Here is a 6,000-nt window from a genome sequence, read left to right on the forward strand (position 1 = left end):
AAGCTTCACATCCCTTTCTCTCCTACCTGGGGCAGGGATGGAGCTGCAGGTGAGGGCAGCAATCTATGTAGTGTGGGTCCTAAGATGCCTGCAGTTGCCCTGGTAGACTTCTGATTTTCAGTCTATGCCAGTTGAAGTTTCCTGTAGTCACCTGTTTAGGGGGGTGCAGGGCTCCTCAGCCTCCTCCCTGCCAGAGGCGGGGCTGAAGCCTAGGTGGGCTGCAGGCTGATCTTCATGAAAGAGATCGTCAGCCCGGCTTCCCCTCAGGCTGGGGGCAGAGTCAGAGTGGTGGCTACTGGTCTCTTTCTGACTTGGACTGGTTCTGACCCCAGCTGTTCCCAGGGTGATCTCTTAGCCAGCCGAGTCTCCCAATCAGTAACTGAAACCGGCAGCCAACCGTCTCCTCCTCCCCTGTTTCTGGGAAATGGAGCTTCCAATTCCTGTCACAGAGCAGCTCCTGGGTGGCTTGTGCTGCTAGAGTGAAATAATCACCGACCTCCGTGGCTTGGCCGGTAATTTCCTAGAGATGCTGGCACAGGTCCCCACAGCTTCCTCCCTGCTGGAGGTGGCACTGAGGCCTAGGCTAGACCTGCAATATGATCTGGATGGGAAGAAGCTGGTCCCCACCAACACTGGGATTTTCAGTCCGCCCCGCTTCCCCTCGTGCGAGGTGCGGAGTTAAGATGGCAGCTACCAGCCTCTTTCTGACCTGGACAGGCTCAAACCTTAGCTGTTCTCAGGATTATACTGTAGCCCACTGAATTTCCTCATCATAGCTGAAATTGGTGCCCAACCATCTCTTCCTCCCCCATTTTGGGGAAGTGGCGCTTTCAATTCCAGCCGCAGAACAGCTCCCGAGGTGGCTTGTGCCTCCAGTGGAAGATGGGCACCGGCCTCCGTGGCGTGGAGCGCTCTACTTATGAGACTTCTCTGCCGAAGGGCAGTCTCCTCCTTCTACTCCCGCAAGGACGTTGCAGGATGCTCTTCTGGCCTCCTGGAGCCCCCAAACAGGTGCTTCAGCTAGCTCCAGACAGCTCTGGGTGTTTGCTAACTGCCCTGTAGCAGGAGCTGACTCTAGGAGCAACTTACTCCACCACCATCTTGCTGGTTCTCCTAGTAACCATAAATTTTTAAACTAAAAAGTTCCAAAATTGATGTTGAATATTATATCAAAATCCTTGCATCATATGCAGAGATGACCATATAATTATTTTCCTTTTATATAGTAAAGACAAAAATTTTAATATATATCCAATTATTGTATCATCTTTGCAGTACTGATATGAAATCTTACTTAGCAATAGTTTATTATTCCTTTAATATGTTACTGGATTCTGTTGTGATAACATCCCCAATTTCCATTAATAAAACTTTTTCATTACTCAAAACAAATTCTTTATCCCTTAAGCAATAACTGCCCATTCCTTCTCCCTGCATCCCATGGTAATCTCTACTCTACTTTCTGTGTCTATGAATTTACATATTGTAGACATTTCATATAAGTAGAAGCATACAGTATTTATAGTTTTTGTCTGGGTTATTTCACTTAGCATAAGTTTTCAAGGGTCATCCACATTGTAGCATGTACCAGAACTTCATTCATTTTTATCGTTGAATAATATTCCAATGCAGGGTTAGACCGCATTTTATTTATCCATTCATCTGTGAGTGGATACTTGAGTTGTCAATTTTTGGCTATTGTGAATAATGCTTCTATGAACACTGGTTTACAAGTATCTAATTAAGTCCCTGCTTTTGATTCTTCATGATATATACCTAAGAGTATAATTGCCAGGTCTCGTGGTAATTCTGTGTTTAGCTTTTTGAGGAATTAGCAAACTTTTCCACAGTTGGTATGCCATTTTACATTTCCAACAATAATGCACAAGAGTTATCCTCACCAATACTTGTTATTCCAATTTTGAATAATAGCCACCGAGGGGTATAAAGAGATGTCTCATTATGATTTTGATTTGCATTTTCCTGATGACTAATGATGTGGAACATCTTTTTATGTGTTTATTGCCATTTGTATATAGCTGTTGGAGAAATATTTATTCATGTTCTTTGCCCATTTTAAAATTGGGTTGTCTCTTTGATGTAGAATTATAGGTGTCCTTTCATATTCTTGATATTAAACTCTTATCAGGTATATGATTTGTACTTTTCCCCCCTCATTTTGTAGGACGTCTTTTTACTTTCTTGATAACATCCTATGATGCACAAAAGCTTTTCATTTAGATGAAGTACAATTTATTTTTTCTTTTGTTACTCAAGTTTTTTTTCTTTTGTTTCCTTATATCATAAGATTTTCTCCTAAGTTTCCTTCTAAGGGTTTTATGGTTTTAGTGCTTATGTTTAGGCCATCGATCCACTCTGAGATAATTTTTGTGTAATGGTGTGAGATAGGAAGAAAAATTTTATTCTTTTTCATGTGGATATTCAGTTTCCCAGTACCATTTGTTGAAGAGACTATTCTTTCCTCATTCAGGGACTTGACATCCTTATTGAAAATCAGTTGACGATAAATGTGTGAGTGTTATTTTCTGAACTCTCAATTCTATTCCATTGGTCTCTGTGTCTGTCCTTATGCCACTATCACATTGTTTTGATTACTGCAGTTTTGTAATAAGTTTTGAAATTGGAGAAGTATGAGTCCTCTGACTTTGTTCTTTTCCAAGATGATTTTGGCTATTTGAGGCCCCTTTCCATTACATATGAATTTGATAATTGGCTTTTCCATTACTGCAAAAAACACTGCTGGAATTTTGATTGAGATTGCATTGAATCTGAAAATTGCTTTTGATAATATTAACATTTAAACCATATTAATTTTCCAGTCCATGAACATGTGCTATCTTTCCATTTATTTAGACCTTTTCTAAATTTCTTTCAGCAATGCTTTGTAGTTTTCAGTGTATAAGTCTTTTGCATCCTTGGCTAAATTTTTTCCTAGATTTTTCATTCTTTTAGTTGCTATTCTAAATGTCATTTTTTACTAATTTCCTTTTTTTATTGTTCATTATTAATTATAGAAACACAAATTAATTTTGTATGTTGACCTTGTACCTTAAAACTTTGCCGAATTTCTTTATGAGCTGTAGTAGCATTCCTGTGGATTCTTTGGGGGTTTCTATAAGTAGAATTCTGTCATCTGAAAATAGAGATAGTTTACTTCTTTTCCAACTTGGAAGCCTTTTATTTCTTTTTCTTGCCTAATTGCTTTGATTAGAATTTCTGTTACAGTGCTGAATGGCAGTGGTGAAAGCGGGCATCCTTATCTTTCAGTATTTCATTAATGTGGTAGGAATGGTCCCGGTGCAGCTAGCCACCATTCTTCGTGACTCAAAAATAAACCCTGTGCTCTGGACTGTGTTAGCCTGGCTCCTAGGATGGGTGATGAATCTGGGCTGACTCCCTTCTCAGGAATACTACCCCACAGTATCCATACCAATGACTCATTGAGCTAACGTTGTTTGTGAAAAGATGGGCGATGAAATGGGCGATATAGACCGAGGAACTTTGAATCATCATTCACTTCTAAAAATAACTTCTACTCAGCAGACACAGGGTGACAATGTTTGTTAGCCAAGCAAAATAACTGAAGGAGGAGGACTCATTTGGAAACTTGACTTACATGAGACACAGGACCAGTTAATGACCACAGGGATTCCTGACTTTAGATCTTACTACTTACTTTATGAATATTTGTTCTTCTGACCTTTGGTGTAGATCCAGCTCTATCCTTCACATGGTTCTGTGTTGAAGAAACGTGAGGATGTCTAAGAAAATGGTTACATAATTAGTGTGAATAGAATTAGAAAGCTGGAAAGATTTTAGAGGTCCTTTAGCTTATCCCCTTGCCTTTAGCTAAATCATCTCTTAAAACAATTTTAGACAGGAAATATTCAGAGAATTTTCCCCATCCTCTAGGCCCTCACAACTCATTCTTTATCTCAAGGCCAGCCAGAGCAGAAGCTTCCTTTAGTGCTGATTGGAACCATAAAATGGAGGACACAGGGAAAGCACATTTCTCTGACTACTGTCTTTGCTAAACCGAATAGAGAATCCTCTTATTTCGTAAGGCCTTCAGCACTGATTTTTCAAAAAAACCAATTCTTTCCTCTTTCATTTATGGAAGGTACTTCAGGTATCCATTATGTGGCAGGTATTTAGTAAATAATAATAACTATTACTATTATGGAGCAGAAATCTCCTGATCTTTTTGCATGAATGGACCCTCTTATGTAGGAGGGCATTTTTTTTTAAACACTACATTATTGTAGCTTTTTATTTCAATACATCAGCATTCCATTTATACATATGCTTCAGGACTTAACGGTTATCTCTGTGTCTGTCTGTCTTCTCAATGTTCCCAAGCTTCAAATTATTTTTCTTTCTAAATTTTAAGAGTTCAAATAGCAACATACGGTGCATAATAAATTGATGCCTCAGTAAATAATACAGGAAATGGATGAAGCTCTGCATGTAATTAGACTCATTTTGCCTGTATTTTTCTCACTTGAAAAATTTTTGATCCATTTCTTCCTTGTAACTTTGGGAAATAATATAAAATGTGATTAGAGGCCTACATAATCTGGGCTATGTTCCCAGAACTGTTTTTATTTAGCATGGCTGTATTTGGGTGATGAGATGTTCATGTCACAGCAAAGACTTTTCCAGTCGCACTATAGTCAGTACAGATACTGCATTTAAATCCCTTTTACAGTATCTCAATTTTGCAGTATATTAGTTAGCCAAAGGGGTGCTGATGCAAAGTACCAAAAATCTGTTGGCTATTATAAAGGGAATTTATTGGGGTAGATTGTTGCGGAAAACTGGCTTACCTGTTCCTTACTGTAAACCTTACACATTTTCTATTGTAGATGTTGCAGTTGTTCCCTATTATAGATATGGTTGCAGTTCTAATAGCAAACAGCTGCTTGGTAGTTTCCAATAAATACAAGGTGGAAACTAGGATCGAGGCTCTCAGTTCCAGTGTAACTCCCCTGGGCCCATCTTTATCTCCTCTCTTATGTCTCTCTCTGACCTTTATTTCATAAAGTTCTGCATTGCCTTCCCTTCGAGCCAACCTATTGTGAGCTGATTGCAGCAGTAGACGCTTCCAGTCACAAGGCCCTAAAGAGTCCAACTCAAGGTCCCATCAGAGGTACTTCCTCACTCAAAGTCAGTTGCCACGTGTTGACGCAAGATGGTGGGCAATGTCTGCAAAGATTCAGCCTTCCTCTTTCCTCTTAAGGCTCCATGGGCCCAGCTCCTTCAGATCTCAGCTGTAGGCTGGGATAGGGCTCAGCTGCTCTGCTCTCTTCAGCTGCAAACTATCAGGCAAAGTGTTTCTTCTCTCCCTGGGACTGCAGGATCAAAATCCTCTTCTGTGTCTATAAAGCTCTCTCTCTTTTCTTGCTTATCTGCTTCTGTCTCCTTGATGAGTGTCTAAGGGGGCCGGGACTCAACTCTGAGTTGCCCTAATGACATGGGTGCATCAAGGCCCTAATCTTGATTTAATCAAGTAAATGTAAAGCCTTTGAATTTAATATAAATTCAGAGGAACAGACCAGTTTATTAACATAATTAATATCTTTTTAAAAAAAATTTACAAATAATCTCAAATTGCCAAATGGGGTGACTGCAGCCGGGAGATTTTTTGCACTATACCTTATACAAACCATTTTGGATGGAATGGATTTCAAAAAGGATGACACATTTCCTTGCATTTCATAAAACGAATGTAATTTAACCTTTTCTTCATGACTTGTTTGTTATGAACCTAATTGTAGAGCATTGTGATTATCTTCAGAAGTTAAAGATATTTCCACATCAAATGTCTACATGATGCTTCCTTGGATTTCTGCTTTGTTTTCTGTGTCTCCTCCTGCTACTTTCTCTCTCTGCTGCTCTGTTCATGCCTCTAGAGTTCTCCCTCCCATCCTTCATTCCATAATATGAACTTGTAATCTGCTTTGAGATGAGACCATGCAT

This window comes from Dasypus novemcinctus, chromosome 3 (assembly GCF_030445035.2).
Source record: "Dasypus novemcinctus isolate mDasNov1 chromosome 3, mDasNov1.1.hap2, whole genome shotgun sequence".
NCBI classification, from domain to species: Eukaryota; Metazoa; Chordata; class Mammalia; order Cingulata; family Dasypodidae; genus Dasypus; species Dasypus novemcinctus.